We start from the raw sequence: 24,200 nt of genomic DNA on the forward strand, positions 1-24,200 counted from the left end.
TCACGGCAGGGTTGTGAGAGAGAGGAAGAGGGCTGGAATAGAGTTCAATCATAGGTTACCTAATGGAGATCGCCCCGGCAAAGTGTGTTTGTTTGTTTGTGTGTGTGTGTGTGTGTGTGCCTGTCTGTATGTGTTTGTGTGTCTGTGTCTGTGTATGTGTGTGTGTTAGAGGAAGAGATAAAAAAGGAGAGCGTTCAATATTCGGTTTCCCGTCGGGAAACACCCCTGCAGTGTGTGTTTGTCTTTGTTAGTAAGACAGAACAAGTGGGAGGGAACACGGGAGACGAAGTGAAAGGGACACTGTCAGTGTGGGTGTGTGTGTGTCTACATTTAATACCTTCATATATATAAAGTCTTTCAGTATTTCCTTCATGAAAGCTTTGATCCTTTTCAGAATTTGGTAATTTCTCGCTGTATTCCTGGGGCAAACTTCCAATTCAAGCCTGAAAAACTTAAACCCAGCACTGTTGGTCAAAAAAATCCATAATAATCTTTTATCTTTCCGTAATTCAAGTGTTCTGAGAGAAAACTAGACTTCTGAACCTCCTCTTGGCTCTGTTTTCAAGCTTTAGAAAATCTAGCCATGACAAAAACCCTGTCTTTTCACCTACTGCAGCTTTAACACCGAATTCACAGTTTGTTCACCTTCGATAATATCAAAGCAAAACAAAACAAAATGATACATCTTTAAAATCCTCCCTCGCTGCTTCCAGAGATGTAATACTAACAAAGGAACAAAAATCCCTGAATGTAATTGCATTGGAGTTTTTTTTTGCTATGTTTTTGTTATTCATGGGTGAATGCACAAATTAGCGAGAATACGACCCGTTAATTGCAACCGCAAAAACTACAGCCTCTTGTGAATTGTGGTGCAGAAGTTCAATATTATGATTATGTTTCATTCAGATGAATTGTGCGGCCTGGAAATGCCGAGGTCCTGGAGATACTGCAGAAGTCGCCCTGCTGTGTGTGCATATATTAGCTCCGTGTTGTGTGATGATGTAAACTTGAACTGGAAAAGTACAAGAAAGTGTTTATTTACTCTGGTGAAGTCATGCAGCATGATACTGATGTTGTTTTCGAGTCACCAATAGCTCACACTGACATTAATTATAATTACTCATTAACTGGGCGTCAAATGACTGAAATAGCAACGACCGGGGGGAAAATAGGCAGTTATGACAGGATTGCAAGAACTAATGTTGGGTTCAACTCACTGAAGGTAGATCCGTGCCTCTTAAAAGATGGATTTCTCCCTGTATGTCTGTGCAATATCGGATCCATCGCTCTTTGATTCTGGGAAGCTGAAAGCAAAACCTGACATTTTCCATTTGTTTTAGATTGCTGAAAAATTGCTTAAAGTGCTATCAAACTCCATTGCTGTTTTGCTGTGAATATCTTGATGGGGTGTGACATTTTCAACGTTTGGCCACAGAAATAAGAAAAATAGCCACAATGACAATGCAACTCAAGATGCATCATCTCGAGTTTCTCCCTGTAACCCGTTTCCAACGTCAGCAAAGCATAAAGTGCACAATAAACAACTTCAGATAGTTCATCAACAAGCGACACGGTCAAACTGGATTCATTAGTGGGAAATTGACTTGACAAGCGTGACCAGGACTAGCAGGCTATTGATCAGCTGCTGTCATCAGTATAGGCGTTTTGTGCTGATAGTGACAACAGTGAGAGGTAAGTGTGCTGAGAAGCATAGCAAGAGGAGGTGGAGAAAACTGTACAACATATCAGACTAGCCTCTTCTAGTAATGAAAGGGACTCGAGAAAGAGACTCGAGAGTTGAATTTTAATGTAATTATACTCTATAGAAATTACTACCTAAAATATGATTAATGATTAAGAATGATGCAGGACCTTTACTTGTATTGGAAGATTTGTACAGTTTGGTATTTAACTGTACTTGAGTAAAGAGTCACAATCCTTCTTACAATACAGTGAATATTTATTGAATGTACGCCAGAAGTGCTAGACGTTAATATGGCTCAGGGGTTACCCAAGCATCCATGTCACCTTGGTCAGATCTTAGGCTACGTTCAGATTACAACTGAATGTGGCTCCCCAAAAATTTGAGTGTTTTCTGATCAGATCTGGGCCACTTTCATATGTTGTTCCAAATCCGATGCATATCTGATGAATGGCCACGCGACCGCTGTAAGGACGGCATTTTTTTCTACCTCATAATTCACTGTGTTGTGCTTAATCCTGCCCCACTGTGCTGGAATCAGCTAGTACTCGTTTCCTCAACACATCCTTTTGAGTGGCTGCTTTGCGGATAGAGTTTGGCTAATTTAAGCTAGCTCATTCCGCCATACTTTCATGCTACACTTGTGCTGAACAAAGTTGTCACTTATCTGGCGATAGCAACATGCTATCTTACATTGTGATAAGACTTTATGGCTTAAGCATTTAGTTGTTCAATTTTACTCATTTAGCGGCAAGCTAGCAAGTTAGCTTATAAAGTTTAAGGAACTTGCCAAGAGACAGATTTTTAAAAAGATCTTGATTTAGATTAAGAAGTATTGGAGGCCAAGATTTCCTTTATATATTTATGATGAGAAATCTCCTTTGTGGTCTCCAGATCCAAACTATACACAACAGTGATGCATCTGGATTAAGAATTCACTCAAGTCCAGCCTTTGACAGGGTTCCAACAATCCTTGGTCAAAACTAGGCGTACTGTCTGTTGGTGTGGAACAGGAATGCATCATTCATAAGAAACAACATGTTTACTGATAGAGAGGCCAGGGTGGGAGAGAAAAACTGTTTCTGATTCAGTTGAATAGATATAAAGATAGAGGAAGAGAAACATAAGAGAATAACAGTGATATTGAGAGGGGAGGGGAGAGCGACATGGAGAGAGATGAGTTTCATAAAGGGCTTGACAGAGCTGGGTGGAGACAGTTGAAGTGGGTGAGATATTTCACATTGAAGTAACTTGAAGCGCTGTTTGTCTTCTCCCCTCTTGGCAGGAGTGCTGGTATTTTTAGGTCGTATTACAGTATTTCTCAGCTGAGCAGAGAATAAAAGAAAGACAGATGGAGAAAAAAAGTCATAGGGAAAAATAGAGTGATGTGGTGAGAGACTAAAAGGTAGTGAGGCTGAGGAGTTGTACATGGACATGGAAAGAAAGGGATGTAAGAGGAAGAGAAAATGTAGAATGTAAGCAAAATAGATGCAGGGCAGAGAGAACAGATGAAAAGGGGCCACTCTTTTTCTTAAGCATACCAGCGGGGGAACAAAACACATTGAAGCGTTCCCTTGTGCCTAGAACAGTAGATCAAATGACAGCTTTCCAGTAGTGCCCAAAGCTGGGTACAAAACAGGCTCAGTTGGTGTAATGACAGAAACTGTGTAAAAGAATCTTTCAAGAACATGTTCATCCAAGCATTGAATGATTGGGGAAAAAATGTAACGTTAAAATGGACAGCTATGCTTGTCAATAATTAAGTGATTAAGTGTGATTGGAGTATCACATGGACATCAAGGAAGGTAATTCAGGGGCCATCCACACCAAGAAGCGTTTTGTATCGTTTAGGCTGATCATCCAGACAGCTGTGACGTTATGGGAGACTGAAAACGTAACTTTCTGAAACTGGGTCCCAGAGTGGATAAATCTCACAAAGCCACTCTTGCGTCTTCGTCAGGACAGTTGATCAACATATTTTGTTAGTCCCAGCCTCCTGATGGTCTGAATAAGTCGCTAGGCGCCTTTTATTAATTAAACCGCTAAGAAGGTCCGAAAAGTTTCTAAATCTAGTGAGAAAGTTGCCAAGTTGGCAACACTGTTTAATAGATAGATAGATAGATAGATAGATAGATAGATAGATAGATAGATAGATAGATAGATAGATGGATAGATAACTTTATTTATCCCCAAGGGGAAATTAGGTCATCGTAGCAGCGGTACAAAGCAATCAGAAGTACTAAAAATAAAATACAAAATATGAACTACAATAAAAGTGCAGTATCGCAGATAAACACTATATTACAATATACTATGTGGATTTTAATGTGCAAGAGAGAGAAAGGTGCATTTCAGTGATAGGTCACTTCGAGTAGTGTGAGTTTATTCCCTGAGCGTTGCTCAGCGTTGCTGTGCAGCGTTGTACAGTCTGATGGCAGCATGGCAAAGCACGAAAAAACTAACTAAGAGATATCCAAACCGTTGGATAAACATCTTGATGTATGGACAGTGTGTATCCACAGCGTGGGGTACAGATAATAAATAAAGAAATACGCTAAAAACACAATAAAAACCTAATAAAAACTACAAAGTACCGGGAGCTGCTACGATAGGCTGCCACTAGCACGGCGCCCTCTTGCTGAACAAGTTGGCTTTTTTTTGTATAAAGAGCGCAAGTTTTACGCGTATGCTCTGTCCCCTCTCTGTTTTTGGTGTATTTCTGTGGCAGAGTTACAGCACCACATATACGCCTGGCGTGTGTACGACAGGTTTCAATGGTTTCGCGTGAACATAGATATTCTGGAGGCAGCGCTGTGTGTACAGAAAACTTTTTACGATCAGGTGAAAGAAAGATTGTTTTATTTTGACGTGTGGACGTACCCTTAGTTGTAGTCAATACATTTGACATTTGGCAGCTTATCTGGAACAACATGATAACAATGTGATTTTGTTTGTGTTTTTTATTGTGATACTTAGTTTTGATACAGCAAGTCCTTCTTCTCCAAGACAATTTTCTCCTATCAGAGAGAAAGTAACCTCCGACAGATCCCTTCTAGCTTAACTGAACCAACCTGAATTCAGTGACTCCTTAATCAGTAGTTAATATGTAGTCTGACATACTTGAGACTTGTCATGATATACTATATACTCTGATAGACCTGTGACTTAACTTTCTCTGACATACTTGAAACTTGACTTAAGACAAACTTGAAGTTTAATCTTTCCTTGCTCTCAAGCTTTTGACAAGATTTGAGACTTGCTCTAACAGAGACTTCTTTTGTCAGACGCCTGGCTTAGACTTGCTCTAACAGACTCAAGACTTGACTTGGATTTGACTTGGAATTGTTCTGACAGACTTGAGGCTTGACTTTCACTTGCACTATCAGACTTTACCTGGACTTGTATTCTTTCTACTCACTTACCTCTCCTGCTGTCAGCTTCTGGTATAAAGCTCAGATAGCACGGGCAGCAGACAGCCGTCTACACTTTCAAAAAGAAAATCTCATTGCTTCAAAAAGGTTTCTATGCTTCATAGACTGTGGCTGATTTCTAAATAGTTTTACTCCACACAAAAGACATCCCACAGTGACCTGGTTCTCCCCACCTCGCAGTCAGTGACCAAGTCTCTTCGCACAGTATTCTGCCCTGCAGGACAGCCGGTCTTTCAGCCATTGATCAAAAGAGATAAAGTGCAAATTAGCAACTCAGAGAAAGGAAGGTAGGAAGCAAGATTGATTCACGGTTCTACCTAAGCACAATGCTGCTCACAGAGTTGAATGCCGTTGCAACGGTGTAATTTCCTGCCGCAGCTCGCCTCAGTCACCCACTGCCTACTCATCAGGCTCCTTCACAGCAACATTATATGATTAAGATGCAATAAAATGTCAGTCTGGCCCCTTGACTCGGCCACTGACATAGCTATTTGGTATAAAAAGTGAATTGAATTATATAGAGGTGAATAGAGGAGGAGTAATGGAAATAACACAGTAAAGATGGAGGACAGAGATAATGGTTCTTGCTCAACACAGAGTGTAACTGCCTAAGGCTAGTTCTGTTCCCACTGGGGCCACTTATACTACACCAATGTATTCTATGCTATGGCAGTGAAAAGAGAATCTTCCAAAATCTTCATTTTAATTAGTAGACTTCAAGTGGTTGCCTGCCCCCCAAAAAAGAACACAACGAAAAAGAAAGGGATCTGGGATGAGCATCATGACTCGTCAAAAGTTTGATGTCAATAAGTAGTGGTTGCTTCTGCCCTTTTTTTCATGGCTTTATGGTGGTTTTAGGTAGTAAGTAAGTTATATATGAACATTGCAGCTGGGAATCAGCTTTAATAATAACAATTAGACAGCCCAGCACAAATTAGAATATATGGAGAGACATCGGAGGGGATTTTTAAAAAAATGCTGCTGACAAGGCATAATATTAGGGCATAAAATCCGGACCCACATCTATCCAGACGTAGGGTCTGGCAGCCAACTCAAGGGGCAGAAACCAATGCATGCATTTTAAAATACCAATGCACACAATTGGATAGCATTATGACCAATCAGAGCAATGAACAAGGTGACGTATATAGCCGACTTCAACGGCGCAGCACTGGCGTCATAGGTTTTGGTACCAGACATGATTGGTGGGTTGTTTTTTTTTTTTCTGACATATTTAATGAGCTCCAATGATGCATGCCCAGAGGCAGCGGCAGAGCAAATTGAAATTTGCTAGCGGTGCGTCTGGATTTCGCATAATATACCGATAAAAACACAATGGGCCCAATATATATTTCCTTTCACAAATGCTTCAAGCAATGCTGAACAATGTGGCACTTTTGCATTCTGTTTTGCTCCCTTTATTTCTCTTTACTGCCTGTGTTTTGTTCTGTATGACAACTTGTGGATTGGTTTCTGTGTCACAGCTCAGTGGCAGCTAATCAAGTATGTATTTGGTTTTGGTTGACGTAAAAAAGATAATTGTTCTCTGTTGAAATTAACAAACTGCCGTAATCAGTCAATCTAAGGACTTGTGCGTTCAGTTTGGTAACGTGAGAATTAATCAGACAAATTATAATACGATTCTTACAACGCTGTACAACTACATGTGTGTACCAATTGCTATTATATAATGTTATTATCGGTATAATGAAATTGTAATAAGATCTAGCCTGTGCAGCAATATCAAAGCCTGTAAGGCGTTAAACTCATGGACACTTGCACTATATGTAAGCAGCAAGCCCTCATAGCCACAGCAAAGATCTTTTGTATTCGGGATTTTGTAAATGATACACTATATGGAAAGAGACTTCTGAATAATATACAGTACAGTGCATGCTGACAAATAGGATTAAGCAAACAGGTGCTTTCTTTGTTGGCCCCGTAATGAAAGACACAGACTTGTTCATGATTTAAAGGAATTGGAAGCACAATGAGACCAGATTGCTTGTCTGTCTTGTTATGTATTATATTTCATATTATGCATTATCAGTAAAATCTGTAGAGGTACATAGTAGTAGCAGAGGCTTTGGGATATTCATTTCTACTCATCATTCATGTGCCTTGTATATGTGCCTCAGACGTAAATGGAATTTTGACTGACATGGAAACACGATGCCTCTATTCACTGAGCTCCATCATGTCACCCCTATTAATGCTATGGATTGTAGTGCTAATATTCATTTAAAAGCCTAATGGAAAAATAACTTTACTGCTATACGAGAGCTTGAAAAACAACAGCTACATGCTTTGTGAACTTTTATTGAAAGTGCTTGATGCCTGCTAGTTTCACTGCAGTTATTTTAACTCCTGCATTGCACAAGTGGGTGGTCGCCTAATGGTCGACGTGTGCTATGAAGTATTGTTAGCATTAGGATACAGTTTTCCAGTGGATGGCAAAATGAGGGATCCTAGAATTCGGGAAACAAGTCAGAACACACTAAGTGATGAAGTAGGAGAAAACCATATTGCAGAATCTGTTACACCCATAGACTATAGAAAATATGGACGTAGTGTCGCTTGAAGTTGGTGGCTCCTGGTGGCTTTAAGCCATCGCCAACTTGGCAATGCATGATGTTGCCCAGCACCAAGCTAATCCTAATGGAGTGTGAATGGACCTGTGGTTATGCTCACCGACCTATCACTCAAAGCAGCCAGCCCACGATTATGCATAACTTCAAATCATTTTAAAGGTTGAGCGTCGTCACAAACAGGGAAAATTAGCCATATTCCAGTCCAAATGCGTTTTTTTGTACCAGGCTGTAAACATGTTTAATTCTGCTGTGAAGTTGGGCATTTTAACATGGGGGTCTATGGGGATTGACTCACGTTTGGAGCCGGACTCAAATGACCATTCAAGGATCTGTAGTTTGTGGCACTTCCGCATTGTCTTCATTTTTACTTAAATTCATATCACTTTTATTTTAAGTTAAGTGGATTTCCTGACTCTGCAAACATATTTGGTTTCAGGTCTGCCACCTAAATCAAATCAGTTGTTCCTTAGCTAAAGGCCTGTACACCAAATTCCACAGAAGTAGGTTAAAACATAATTTCTTTGGCCTTTCACTTACCCGGAGGTCAAAAGTCCTAAATCCAATAACGCAAAGTGTAAACAAAGCCAGTAATGGGGTTGACAGGGCATCATGCTGCAGTTACAGATTGGAGGCTTTATTAAGTCAGTGCTTTGCTATAATTTGTGTCCATTTTTATCCTGGAGTCTGCTTTCTTAGAGCTACGCCCCTCCACAAATCCTTCCGGATCCCCTCAAGCCAATTAGGGACTAGAGAAGTGAAAATCGGGAAGCAAATTGGTCTTTTGGCTAATCTCTCTGGGGAATGGCTCGCAAGAGAAGGGAAATGAGGAGGATGGAGGGAAGAAAAAGGTTTGAGAGATAGAACAAAGAATGGAGATAGGGGAGGAGAATTGAAAGAAGATGAGAACAAAGAAAGAGAGTGAAGAGTAGATATATGTTTAAAGTGCTTGTGCACATTTGTTTTTCAAATGTCTGCATCTGAATGTGTGTGCTCGCTCCCATGCACTCCCAAATGTTCGGTGTCACACAGGATACAGGATTGAGGAGGAACTATGAAAACCTTGATTGTAATGGAAAACGACGTGTCTAGTACCCAAACGGAGATGAAGTCGAGTTGAGCTTGACTGTGTTATGGAAAAGAAGTAGGAAGCAATAAAAAGCGTATTCTCTGACAAGCTAGTAGCTAGCACTTTTCCTGGAGAACCACTCCATGTAGACTTTTTCTTGTACCAGGGGTCGGTAAATAGATATGTCCTGCAGCTTGTGGGAACCAAGGTGTTTAATCTCAATTATTTCTTCAAAAGGAATTTCAAATTTGTGCTGTAGAAGATAAAAAAATCCACACCATTCAAGGTGATATCAAATTATTGTCTTTTTTAAAAGAAATACCAGGTCTGCCAACTGCAAGCAAATAATGATAACAGTACTGGGCAAATAGCCAATCAGCAGTGGGAATACACTTGGCAACACATATGCGGGGGTATCCCCACATGGCGTCCTCTTGAGCCAAGTGCATTTAGACAACATATTCTCATCCACATGTTTCGAAATAGGACTTTCTATTTAAGCATTCAACAGTAAAATTGAGGCAACAAAAAGTGGCATTAGGGTTTCTCGGTTAGGATTAAAAAAAAATGTTGTGGTTTGGCTCAGTACTTCTGGGACACGAACACCACAAGGACACGAATACTGCCCCCCTGGGAGACAGTTCTGTGTCCTACTTTGCTGCAGATGAAATTTCTACTGTAATAAATAGGGCCCAAGCGATACCTTTTCTACCTGCATTCCTAAGAAAATAACTATATTAAAGAATATTTTACATTATTTTACTTTTTATATTCAATGTATTACATTGTCAACCAAGGCTATAAATGAACACAGAGAAAACAAAGCCTAAAAAAAAAGAAATGGATAACTTAATAAAGATCAGTGCTGTATGCTCAGTATTAGTCAATTGCTGAGCAAGCTCTGCAGTGCCTTACTATTCTTACTTATATGTTCATACTGTGAATAGGAACAGTCTGATTTAAAACACGATTATAAACTGATATTGATCCGTCTAGTTGTGATTCAGTTACTTCTTTTAGTAACTGTCACTTTTACCGCTTTTATGAACACAACTTAAAGGCAGAGCTATCATTCTAGAAATTGCTTTACAGTTTTTCTCACTCATCCAAAAAAGGAGGCATTTATGCCAGAGTCAACAGGACAGCTGCTATTGTTAATGCTGCAAAACATGAACAGAATATGACTGAGCTTGTTTGTTGTGCATTGATAACTTTTTACTGTTGAAAATATAACTTTAAAGCAATACTGGAGAACTTTTTCCTTCTCTTTAACACTGTTGCAGCCGTACTGCCAATAGACGGTTAGCGTATCTTAGCTTGAAGGCCATGAATAGTTAGCCTGGCTCTGTTCAAAGGCATAACAAAAAATTATTTCATTTAAATATTTCACTAGCTTGGTCTTTGGAGAGTGACATGCTAGCTGTTTTGGTCTTCATGGAACACTAAGCTAATCGACTCCTGGCTCTAGCTCCAAAGTGTATCGATCTTCTCATTTAACTCTTGACAAGAAAGTGAACGAGATTTCACAAAATGTCAAGACTATAACTGTGAAAATCCAGCTTCCCTGCATGTGAATTAGACATTGTTATTAATGTTACCAAATCCATCTCCGAGCACTCGGCTTGGCTGATGCAATATTTAAGGCATTTTGGGAGTATTTGTATTCATATTTTATGTGTTTTTTAGTGCAACCATGCATGGGTTTGATATAAGAGACATTTACAGATGAGAAATGACATCTCCGCTGCTTTTTGAAGCATTTGAGAGATTTTTCTGAAAGTCCATTAAAAAATTCTGATGAGGCAGTAGATAAAACTAAAATTGAAGGTCAATAGAAAGTGATTGCTTGCCAGTGGAGATGGACAAAAAACTCGACAGTACTCTCTATTAGGCTTGAAGTTATGTCCGTGCATAATAGTGTGGGGATATTCACCCCACACGCAGGCTGATGTCAGTTTTGGGATTTTTGCAATTGTCTGATATCTTTTTTTTTCTTTTCTCTGATTTGGGCCTGAAATCCGATGCCAGTACCAGTAGTTTTCCAATTACTGGGATGAGAAATACAGAGAACCACTCTTGGATGATGAAAACGAGTCAACAGAGGAGAAAAATATGAGCAAGATCGAAACAGCCCGTGGAGCTAACGGACTGGCAGACAGATTGAGACAGCTGCGGTGCAACAAACCCGGAGCAAAATTGGAGCGTCCATCGTCGGCTTTCATATCTTGAATTTGAATTGAAAGCTGATATTCGGTGGTCTTGATGTGCGGGAGGAGGCTGCGTGACCCAAGGGCCTTCAGAAAGCCTTTGCAGCCCAGCGGCATAGGTTTCAGTCTGACTTCAGTAAATGTCTGAAAAAAAGCGACATTTATAACTCCAGAATTTTACCTTTCACTGTGCACATGCAACAATTCTGTTTAGTGTTTGAAATTACTCAAAAGAAAAAACGTCAGAGCGGGAAAAAAAGCCCTCCAAGGCTACTTGTCTAATAAAACATAGCGGGAAAAGATTACTTTTCTTTCTAGAAAAGGTAATTACAAGAAAGTGTGCTTTAATCGAGACATAAATTGGTATGAGAAAGAGATGGGAGATGGGGAGGGGGTGCAGTAGGAAATATAATGTGGCGGAGATATGGCCACTGTAGTCTGTCGAAAGGAATTATCATTTGTGACTGGTGTGTGTGTGTATGTGTGTGTGGAGCGCCTATATTCTCATTTGTCTCGCTTTCTCTCCTTTATCTGTGTATCTTCTCACTTCCCCGTTCCCATCCCGTGTCTCTGTGTACAGTATGTTAGTGTGTTTGTGTGGGAGAGAGAGTTTTTCTGCCTGAGTGCTTCCCGTGTGTGTATGCACTTAATCTGCATTTGTAGTGAGGTTAAGCCTTACCTGGCAAAGGAGCACACGGGTTTAATCTGGAACAGGTGGGAGCTGCATCATGTGGCACACACATACACGTACATGCACATGATGGGACAGCAGAGGAGCTTAAACAGCATTATGCATGGGGCAGGTGTTTAAGAGCATTTCTCTCCCGTAGTTTTACTTGCAGTTTATAAGTATATTTTACTTAAATCGTATTGCTCATGGTGTCTTTGTGACGTGGCAATCCACTTTGGGAAATGGGTCAGTCTTTCCATATCGTATCTCTTTGACAACAGCACCACATTCTGCAGCAGGTGGGCACTTGTTGTACGATATATCGATATATTGTACAGGTCATCTCTGGATTTTTTCATTTTGAGTTCTGTTTCCCTATTTACGTTGAATACACAAAGAAATACATTAAAAAAAAACTCAGGTCATCACCAGATCTTGATAAACCCCTGAAACTATCACATCAAAATGCTCTTGGATCAATATCACAATCCTTCTATTTGGTTCACATGGGAAATCTGGATTTTAAGGTCTTTCTCGATATAGTCTCGGGCATGCAGTTATCCAAAATCAAATCACGGTTCTTCGAATCATATTCTTTAATTTTTGGAAACTTTTCTTCCGTCAATTAATATGCTTATGCTGCAATGCCCTCATGTTGCCATTATTTAAATCTGTGATCAAGTTCAAGTTTGTCATTTCTCCCCTTATTACTTATTTATGCAAAAAAAGAACACCATATAGGGGCCATTTTTAGTGCAATACTTAGAAACGGGGACTTAAAAAAGCCAGCCAAGTGGATTCTAATCCTTGTCAAAGGTGTCTGGACCCTGGTCTCTTTTTCCTTCAGCACCGTAGTCACACAGTCGTGTTTGAAAAACAGAGGCTTGCCTTCCAGTCTAATCCCTTTCTGCCCGGCTTTCTCCAGGATCATCTCTTTAGTGTTGAACTAGAGGAAATCAACTATAGATGTTGGGTTCTCTCCGCAGCTGCTCTCTTTGCACTTTAAATTAACACATTGATCACCTGCAAATTCTCTTGCTATGTGCGCTTGCAGTTTGGTCAATTTTACTTCAAGTTTTCTCTCTCCTTTCTCAGTAGAGCTTCTTTATCTTCCATGTTCCGCTCCTGAAGTTTCTCAATGCTTGTCTTTGTCTCAGTGACACTTCATCTGGTCCAGTTTCGTTTGTTGTTGTTCTCCAATAATTTGTGGTTGAATTTCTCTATAAAAAGAGAGAGGTTGTTTTTCATTTCTTGTTTGTGTGTCCCTTTGGTAATGCCAGTTATTGCCTATGCTCGATTTATTGTTTTTTAGGGGTTGGTTGTTTTATTTTCTCAATTTTAGAATGATAAACACATTTCCGGGCACACCAAGTATCAACAAAATACGTGGTGCTAAAGCCTTCCGCGTTCCCCACACAGATTCATCCCACTGGTCGGCAAATCAAACCCGGATAACTTTTATTGGAATTTGATTTCTCTTCACATTTTTTTAGTTTAAGGACATAAATTACGAAACTGAATGTTCTATTTTTCCACCACCGCGCCCCCCCCACATACATTTTTTAACAAGGCCATATAATGTTATGTAAAGACATCTGTCCCTTTATAACATTTAATTTGGAGTTTTGGTAGGACCCAGGTTTATTTCACTGGGAATGTGAAAGCTAGCTAGTCCAGTTTGCTAACGTTGCCACCAAACCTTACTTATGGTTATAGTTAATTACCGGACACAGCTTCATTAATTACTAAAGCTGTTTTGTTGTTTTTAATGCGTTGTGTGCATGAAATGTATCCATAAATAAACTTGCCCTGTATAAATGTATTTGGAAATTGTAAATGTGGGACTTTCACGTGTCATTCTAAAGCTCCTCTGTTAACTCGAGGCTTTGATGAATAAACAAGAGCAAAAATGAGTTCATGTTTAGGTCCTTTGTTGTGTTTTGCTCAGGTTAATTGTTCTGTAGGGAATTTGGTTTGAGGTCGTCAGTATGTACAGTACAGGAGGATCCATAGTGTTAGGGAACGTGAGAAATCCAGAGAGAAAGGATAAGGTGGCAGTTGGTTAAGCCTTAGCTTGCTTTAATGTAATGGCTTCAGTTACTTTTGTCTTTCAGCAGCTTTAGATGCTGTGTGTGTGTGTGTGTGTGTGTGTGTGTGTGTGTGTGTGTGTGTGTGTGTGTGTGTGTGCGTGCGTGCGTGCGTGCGTGCGTGCGTGCGTGCGTGCGTGCGTGCGTGCGTGTGTGTTTGTGTCAATTTGTTGACATCAACAATTCTACAGAAATAGCAGATAAATCAAATATTGCTGCTCTCGAGTCACATTTTCTGCCCTGACTCGTTTTGGCTGCAAGTGACACACACACATACACACACACCTACACACACACATAAGCACGCACACCTTTTATTTTTCGTTTTTCCAGTGTCACACTCACTTAATACTATACCTCTCTTTCTTAGTCTCTTTCTTATTTCTTTTGTCTCTCCTATTTCATTCATGTCTCAGATGTGTCTCTGGTCTTTTTTTTATATTTCCTCATGTGTTCTTTTTCTCTCTCTCTCTCTCTCTCTCACTCTCTCTCTCTCTCTCTCTGTCTTTATCTGTCCAAACCGGATCCAATTGTGGGGGAGAGCTGTTTATTTTGTTGTTCTTGTCTCTGATTGTGTGTCACCTCTAATGGCTTTACAGACTATTGTCCGTGGGAAGATGGAGGCGGGACCCTGAGAACATATTTTGAATGACAGGATTCCCATGACAAAAGTGAAATTGTTTTGTAACGTGTTTCTTGGAGGAGAGTGTAGTGGAAGATGATGTAACGTTAGCGAAAAACTAACAGCCACACTGGTACTGGGGTTTGCTCATCGTTTATAAGCAACATACAGCAGGCTGTTCATACACAAAACAACAAAAAGTAATAATAATAAAAATAATAAGTGTATTTGATATAGCATTTTACAGACAATGTCACAAAGTGCTACACATGATAAAATTGTTAAAATACATCCCAAACAGTAAAATGAGCGAGCAAAAATAACTGCAAATAAAATTAAAAGTAAATGAATACAAAGATTTTATAAACACAAAATTACAGTCATGAGACAAAAGCCAGATTAAACAAAAGACTTTAAAACTGCTTTTTAAAAGCATGAACAGAGGCCACAGACCATAAAACAAATGGAAGGGTGTTCCACAGAGTTGGAGTCACCGCTTCAAAGGCACGGTCACCTTTGGTTTTAGTCTAGTGCAAGGGACCACCGGCAATCCTTGGTCAGAAGACCTGAGTGATCTATTTGGGTGCACGTATTCATGCCTGTTCCACGTATTTATTGCGTGTGTTCCACGTTTTGAAAGCATGATACGTTTGCAGGCTAAAATCGGTCAAGTAGCTGTGTTTTTGGTGCGTTGTTGACTCGGGCTACTTCCGGCGTGGCGCCTTTTTTTAGCAAATTTGTGTGCAGAACTTTTCCTACGATATCCTGGTGGTGGCATTTAAGAAAAAGAGCTGCACTGAGCTAGTAAAACATGAAACAAAGTCACTCCGAACAGGAGGAAAACAAGGCTGACAAAAAGGCATTCAATAATCAAAATCACTCTTCTTCAGGGGAAAAAAGGGAAACACAAAAACAAGAGCGTGACAATACTCAGACTTAAAGGCTGTGGAACGGGCTGGAAGTTTTCGACATGACGGACGAAATACTCTGGCAACGAGACAGGGGAAGACACAGGATCGGCTCCAGCCCCCCCGCGACCCCAACAGGGACTAGCGGTTGAAGACGAATGAATGAATGCATTCAGCTGAAAAGTGGTTCAACATTTTGACACTTATTCACTATATACACATGAAGGGGGGGGGGGGGGGGGGGCACAGGTGGAAACAATCATGGATCAGGGGAGGACGTCAGACTGGGGACACAAGAGGACTGGGGACACAAGAGGAAGGGCAAGTGACCTTAAACAAGAGGAGAGTTACTTTTCAAAATAAAACATGAAATTCACAAGACAGAAAACCCAAAGACGGGACAGTCCTCACCGCGGTGTGACATCAACCAGTACGGGTACTTTTTTATTATACATGAACGAAACGGAGGCTACACCAACCTAACCGTCACACTTGAGTTGAGAGGCAAAGTTAACAGGAGCTCAGCAACACGCGCCACCCAACTAACTAACTCGAGAAATACGGGGAGCTGTCTAATGGTGTCGTTTCTCTTGTATCTAGTATGTCTTAAAGGAACATTTCACAAGTTCGACTGTTACAATTAGCATACACCATAGAGTTACACATGGGTTAAGGATCCATCTATATCTCCTGGCCACTAGTTGCAGAGAACCACTCTAGTCAGTGAGCGAGGAAGAAGTCCTGCTCCATCCTTTTTTTTAAAACTTGGTTTGCATTGACTGTTTTTTTTTTTGTTACTTCTCACTTTTCTGAAAAAAAAATTTTCCACCAAAGAAAATGAACTACTATATGGCTAGTTCTAGATTTTCTAAATAAGAAACAGTCCTGCGATTGGCAGTCGGTGGGCATGTTTCAATAAAATAGGTTAAAGTTATAATCCGTAAGAGTATCTTCGAGTTAATTGTCTGTTAAGTTTCTATCTATCAAAGAGGGAGTTAAAACTGGTGAATGAGCATTTGACCCACTTATGAAAGTGCTTGTATTTGCCTTTTTGCCCAGAAATACCCTCTGAGCAGCTGTTGCGACATTCCCTCACTATATTCAAATGCGCCTCAGAGTTAATGACGCTTTTTATGCCAGTCAGCAGCGGTTTGTCTGCCCAGGTGGAGCTCGTCACTGCCGATTATGCTGCGTTCCATTGTACTCAGAAATCGAAAACTTCCGACTTCTGACAAGTAAAAGCGCAATGAAACGGAACGCTCTTATGTGTCTGACCGGTGCAGTGACACTTCATTACTGCTGACTCACAATGGTGGATCAACAGACATGTGCAGCATATGGAGGCATCACGCTGCATCACGGAGGCGAGAGCTGCCAGTCTAATGACGTCATACAGTCGACACGGTTCGGTTTCCCAAGGGCCTCTGGGCCATGAGGTACCAGAGTCGCGCCTGCAGTAACATCTTACCGCCAAAGTGTTTTTCTCTCTGAATCCTATAACATTCCTGTTTTGTTTCAGGGTTTTTTATGACCAGCGCTCTGCTGTCACTTCATCCCTTCCCAAATATATTTTTCTTCTGTGCTCTTTCTCTTTCCGTCGTCCTCTTGCTGTCTGGCTGTAGATGATGGGTATCAGCGCTACATTCTGGAACTTGTGAATGTGTTTCATTTCTGGACAGCTGCACACACACACACACACACATCCATACACTCTCATGCTACTGAAATGTAGTGTGTGTGTGTGTGTGTGGGTCTGGCAGAAATTGAGGCAGACATTAGTTTGATTGTGAGAGTGTGTGAGATTGTACGTGTGCTGGCCTTAGTGTATATGGTGCTAATTGACATTGAGGCTGACATAAGCTTGTCATCCATGCCTCTCACTTTCCAATCATCTCTCTCGCTCTCTCTCTCTTCTCTCTCTCTCTCTCTCTTCTCTCTCTCTCTATCCTGCTGTCACTTCATGGTACCCTCTTTCTCTTCTTTTTCCTTGCAATTCTTCACCCTCTTTCCCTTTCCTTTTCTGTTACCACCTCTTCCCTCTCTTGACCAGCTATCTCCCTCTCTGTCTTCCCTCTCTCCATCACTTCCTCCCCGTCTCATCTCTCAGTAATGACCTGATCTGATTGGATTTGGTCTCAGATTCCTTCCGTGGCTAATGGCCATAACCGTTGCTAGGCAGCCGGTGCCAAAACAGCGACAAACATGACTGTTACGCCGGGCCACGCAGACAACAGAGACGGATCACTTGTTTGCCCTCTTGGGGCTTCTTTGCTTACACTTTCACTGAGCTCCATTAGCAACAGTGACAGGCCTGTGAGACCAGCTCCCATGATGGATCGGACAGTTGCCAAGAATTTATCCATCGATCACACACAGTGCCAGTCTATTAGAAATACATTTAAGAATGATAAGTATAGGTTCTGCATAATCTCCAGACAGATATGTGACATATAAATGACATTTAGCATAAGCCTCAATTAATTATCATTTCACTGTGTGATCTTGGCTCTTCCTCCTAGAAGGCAGTAGTGCTATGGGAAAGATGGCATTCTAGCAGCTGAGTCATAACCATGACTTACACCATTTTATATACATGATGGAGAAGATTTAATAAAGCTTGAGTGTAAAATAGGATGACAGGATGAGTTCTTATACCTGAGGTTTAGCTGTAAGATCAAATAAATCATGTGCATCACGGCGAGAGAGATGAAGAAGCCAAAATGTCAAATACATTTGCATAGTAGAAGAGGATTACATTAGCTGTTACAGCTAATATATGTAGATGTGTATTCTAGCTTTCAGTGTGACACAACTTTAACTTTAATAAGAATCAGATATAGTTTTAGTAGCTCTTCGATCAAACTAGATTGCTTGATTGCTGATGTTAAAAAACTTTTTTTTTTTTTCTTTAAACTTGGGCAAATGGGGAAATGCCCATGTATTTAGGAAAGTTAGAGTCATTTCCATTTTGTTGAAGGGCAATTCTGGAAATATTTTTTCCCTTTTGGACGGTAAGAAAATATGAATGAACTCTAGGACAGGTGGGCGGTGATGTCATTACGGCTGCCAGTCGCTACAAATGTTACATAAGGACTCTGTCTTGTTTCATATATAAAGATTCTAACCACAATTTCAATGGCGCTCCTCCTCCCCCTTCTCCTGACCGGCTCGCTCATGTCCATAATTGATAGGACAGAGGATTGACAGACAGCTGAGGGTTCGCCATTTTGTGCATAAACAGATCCGTTTTCACAGCATCAAACCCCTCGCTCCTCTAGTGTCCATAATTAGCAATGACAACGCTGTAGGCGCTCCTGGCTTTTTAAAGGGAATGGGAGATGACACACTGATTGATTTCATTCCTCTTATGCCCAAAACACATCCATGATTAGTATAGAGACTTACTTGGGTCCCTTGCCACTTACTTTGGACCCAGACTTTGTGCCATATAACTAGTAAAAGTGGAGCTGGACATGCCCTAAATGCTCTTGTCCCATGCACGTTAGACCATGTGCCCAAGATCATCTAAATAGGGCCTAAAATATTCAAGGTCTTCACTTATATTAACAGACGAAAACCTTTACAACAAACAGAAAGTATAATGCCATGGATTCAGTAAGTTACACCTTGGAAAAACTAAAACAATAAACTTTTTTTCAGCCTATTTGCTATCAGCAGTCCCACTTTGCTATGCACCACTGGATTTACTATCACCTATCAATTTTGATACTAAAGAAAAGTTAAAAACGTGATAGTTTTCAGGCAAACTGGAGTTGTAAGGAGTTTATTTTTTCTGTTATTTCTATGCGGTTCTGTGGATGTCTATAACTGTTGAAAATCAAAAAATAATGACCTCCTTAGAAAGCGTAAGTTGCAAAAAACGAAATGTACATTGTTCCAGTTACAGTCCAGACATTGACACTACTCTTCCAGAGTGGCACACCACTGCTTTCATCAAACAGGTTACTAGACACATAGACAGGCCACACAATAACTAGGTCATACCTTGATAGTCCCACGGATGAAGTCTGAAACACTAGTATAGGCTGTGTTTCTTCTCTCGGGACCTAATATCTTCAGTCCCTGCTGGAGTTCAACATGAAAGCTTTAAACCTGTTGCTGCAATGGTTCAAACTGTAGTTCCACTTAGGTCTGTTAACTGTGACGCTGAAAAGCCACCACTGGTGTCCACGGCAGTGACGTGTGACACCCAGCACCCCTCCATGGCTTTTGTGAACCACCGTTACTTCTTGCTGTCCATGATTAGATCAAACATATTTAGTAGACTTTTACTTTTATTTTTACCTTGTACTCGCTTTATTTCAAGAATTAGTGCTTTACATTATTTTATTGCACTTTGGATTTCTCCCCACAATTTGGATGATGGGAGATCTTAAGCTTATTTTACTGCACATTTGGTATGCCATCCAACGCATGAGCATCAGCTGAACGCCTAAATTGTGAATTTAACATAATAGATTTTCTGTGCTTTCTTAAAGGAATGGGCTGTTGTGTAAATTTATTCAAGCCTACGTGGTAAAGCTATGTGTGTTTTCATACCTTAAACACTCGTGTCACGTTTCCTACAGTGAAACTTCTGTCATTTATGAGCAGAAATGATCATCTCAGCTATGAAAATCATGTTATTGTTCAGAGCGAGAGAAGGCCAAACTGTGATTTTTCAATCAGGAGGCACAGAGTTGGAGTAAATTAAACAATATGACATTCATATTTATGTAATTTTACATGTATTTAGTTCACTAAGAAGGTAAAACATGTTGATGCTGCGTTTTTCTGAACTATCACTTCCCTTTCTATCATGTGTCAGGCACGGCTTTCTGGCCCTCAAAACAGCCTAATTAAGCCTCAAAGTTTGTCTTCTACGTAGGATTTTTTAGGTTTGGCCAGATTTTTTTTCTTGCCTTTCAGGACATCTGTAATTTTGAGCGAGGTGTGAAAATGGCAGAGCAGCATTCAACTTGATATTAACATTAAACGTTGGTCAGCTAATGCGCTGTTAGCACTGATTAGCTTGTTGTATACAGTGATATTGTGTTTGTCCCAGAAAAGATGGTACTTTTAGTGTTGTGTGTGAAAGACTGATACGCACAGACATTTTGCTTCAGAATATCAACTGCCTTTTTACTTCAGCCTCATGTCTACATACATGACTTCCTTGTTTACCGTTTTCAGGCGTCACGTAACATCCCATAATACTCAGTCGCTTAAAGGTCCCTTAACCCCTATTTAGCAACACACAGCAAACCCCATGTATCGCAGTGTGACCATGTTATTAGAACATAACAGTTAGCTTCTTATCCTGATGCCAGGTGGAACGTGTAACCTACTGCAAAATATATAAGTAATATGTTTTGAAGACAGCCACCTAAGAGTTTGGGCGCTACAATCAAACACTGACATTTTAACAATCTTGTAAGAATTGTTTAACAAGGCTAGAAAAAAATGGTCTCCCCAACTCACAGCACACCATCACTTTAAAGTAGCCTACTTAACTGTTAACCATTTATATTTATAATTGTACATAGTTATGAACCTAACACTGCAAAAAAACATTTAAAAGATAATATTAAAAGCCACACTGTCTGTGTATGGCTTTCACACATCATCACAGCTAACACAGCTCAGCCCAAAGCTAGCTAGCTCCCACTCATATTCAATAGACAATTAATGATCATTACATCATTTCCCAATTAGCCTAGATGAGTCATTTCCTTCTTCAGGATTGTGTTATGTTATGATCATGTGAGTAAAATAACTTGGATACCTTTGTACACCTAATAAAGCAGCCACTTTTATTTCTACTTGTTAATCTGAACTAATAGTAGGCCCACTCTATCCACCTCTGTAGACCTATATCACCCAGTATTTTGTGTTTAGACAAAATCTGCATCCATACTCCATGACTATCAGCTCTGTACTCAGTCAAGGTTAGGACTTTTTCCTCTCCTGGTCCTCTTCTCCGATCCTTTCCTGAGCCTCTATAGTTTCACTGCTGACAGGCTCCAGCTGGCTCCCATGGCGGATCAAAACAACCTTCTATTTTCTCTTGCCATCATTAGCTGAGAAACTGATGGGTTGAAAGTACACCACATGTTGGATCAACCTCCCCCCCCCACACACACACACACTATAGTTTCACTGGACTCTATTAGCCGGGCAGCTGCTTTGATGCTGCGGCTTGTGTTGTGGGTGCACGCAGTTCCAAACCTCCCTTTTCTTCCTTTCATCACTTTATGTTGTTTGTCAAGTGCTGAGGTTCGGCAGCCGTAACATGTGGCACAGGTCTGTGTGACTCTCTCCTGCTGTCTGACCATCTAGTTAACCGCAAGTTTTGTTGCCAGCGCAGTTTCCTTCTCAGCGTGAGGTGTTCAAATGTTTTTCTCCAGGGAACAAAGAACAGTACAATTGAAGAGTTTTGTTCGGAAAAGTATGAAGCCCTTTAGGCGTCTTTTGATAAATCTCTCCACCACATGAGTAATTTGTGTCCTTGAATCACAAAATACTGACGCACTATACGTACATTACTAAAGCTAGGCAGATCAAGGGAAATGGAAATAAATTAACTGATGCATTGAAAAAAGAACCAAACACAGCTGTGGGAATGAAATGTTTCGTCCCGTACGGTTACTCAGAGTGAGATCATGCAGAGCTTTAAAAAAAAAAATGAATTCACAAATTTGATTGAAGTTGAGTCCTACCATTAATTCATCGATTAAACGTTTCAGCGCCAATGGATCACTTTTATCTACAGTTTGTCCTCTGCTTTGCCATAGTCGCTGTCCACTACATGACACATCTACCTACACACACACACACACACACACACACACTGATGGCAGTCTGCATGCCAATCTGCTCACGAGGAGATCATTTAACCGTTCATATACCTTCAGAAGCAATAAAGGAATCAGTATCTTGCTTCAATCTCCTGAGCCACAGCCACTTCACTATCACTCCAGATCCTTTTGGCTCTTTTTTTTTTCTCAACTCAGAAACCCCCTTAGGCTATACTTGATTATTAAGTGTCTTATCTGACTACTAGGAATCCTCCTAAGCGTTGCAACTAAGACCTTGTTTTAAGACCTTGGTACAAAGCAGCTTAGAGCAACTTTTACTGATGAAGCTCAGAGGATGGATATCATTTATCGGTTTGTCTATAAAATAATCAACAGTCCAAAACCATAAATGTATCATATTTACTATAATATAAGACCAAGAAAAGCAGCAAAATCTCCCATTTCAAAACCAAGAACCATCAATTATTTGTCAGTTCTGCTTGAAAACTGACTTTAATGATTCATTCATTCTTCTACATTTGTGAATTTACCACGGCGTATTAGGGCCAAGTATGGAAAAATAATATTTCCTAATATTTCGAGAAAAATGTTGCAGATTTATGAGATTTACATAGCAAATCGCAAATTTACAAGAAAATATGTGCAGATATCCACGATTAAAAAGTGGCAAATTTACGAGAAAACTTTCAAATTTCCACGTTTAAAAAGTGGCAAATTTACGAGAAAACTTTCAAATTTCCACGTTTAAAAAGTGGCAAATTTACGAGAAAAAACTCACAGATTTACGAGTTTAAAAAGTAGTGTTTTGTTTTACACTCCCTGTTGAGCTACATCACTTCAGAATCAACACAAACGCTGTATCACGCGTAGGCTCCCATGTCTGCAGCAAACTCTGATAAATACTGAGTTTTTTAGTTTGGAAAGAATGAAGGACGCTACAAGGTCTGATGACATCATTGTTTCATAAGGCAATCAATGGATGAGAGACTGCATTTTTCCTGTAAATTTGCCATTTTTTAAACTCGTAAATCTGTGAGTTTTTTGTCATTAATTTGCCCCTTGTTAAACTCGTAAATCTGCGACTTTATTTTCTTGTAGGTTGGCCACCTACCCCCCTCCCCCAGGTCTGTATTTGTTTTTCATACTTGGTCCTAATACGCTGTCGTAGTGAATAAGTCTTTGACCAAAAACATTAATCTTAAAAGAGTGCTATACCGACTATTATAACATTGTTGAACGGTAAAAAATAAATGGATCAATGCAGCAGAACCAATCTTATTTCAAATTGTACAAGGTACAATCCCCGTGTACTACAATCCCATCAGCTACTTGAAGTTGTCTATCAATCATTAAGCCGATTGTGCAGAATCTGGCGCTGCCCGGCACTCCAGGATCCGGCCAAATCTCTGCAAAGGACACCCACCCTCCAGACATACGGCTGGAAATCCATCTCACTGTCCAACGAAGATCCATGAATTCCATGTGTAATTCCTCCATTTCCTTGCCTTTGGTGCCCCTTCTGATGTACAGATGCCGATGGACGCAGAGATGGTCCTGCTTGTCCATGTAGTTGGGAATGTAATTGATCCGAACTTATATTATATAAGAGCATACATTTGCATGGATATAGTGGAGCTGACACAGCGGCACCTCAAAAGACTGTGCCCTCTAGAAGCCTCAAGCACACATGAGGAATAGGCCATCCCTGCCCCACTGAATGCATTTGTAAACACTTGTTTTTTCTTCTTTGTTCTTTCTTTTTATAATATATTATTACATTTATTATGTTATCATCCGAGCTAGTTCATAAGAATGCCGTACTCTTATTGAAACCACTTACAGAGTGTTGAAGTCGTCCTGTGCTTTTGAAGCAATTTCTTTGTGATATAAACATGAAAGGCAGGCAGGGCTGGGATATGCCACTCTACATGAACTCAGCTGATTTTCTCAGCAATGTAGAAGCACATTTAGAGAAACTTTCTTTTGATCATGTCGGGGATTGATTCTGAATGCAATAGTAAATGTGCCGCTGGACTATGTTTACAGGCTGGTTTGCATTGTATCCTGTTGTCGCCCAAATTCTATCAACACAAAAAAT

At 40.3% G+C, this 24,200-nt stretch overlaps 1 protein-coding gene across 7 annotated transcripts in view; it reads left to right on the plus strand.

Annotated features, from left to right (window-relative positions):
* Window positions 1–24,200, plus strand: part of dmd (dystrophin) — a 350,545-nt gene that overhangs the window by 65,650 nt on the left and 260,695 nt on the right. The window lies entirely within an intron of this gene.

The sequence above is a fragment of the Echiichthys vipera genome (genome assembly GCF_963691815.1).
Source record: "Echiichthys vipera genome assembly, chromosome: 23".
In the NCBI taxonomy this organism is placed as follows: domain Eukaryota; kingdom Metazoa; phylum Chordata; class Actinopteri; order Perciformes; family Trachinidae; genus Echiichthys; species Echiichthys vipera.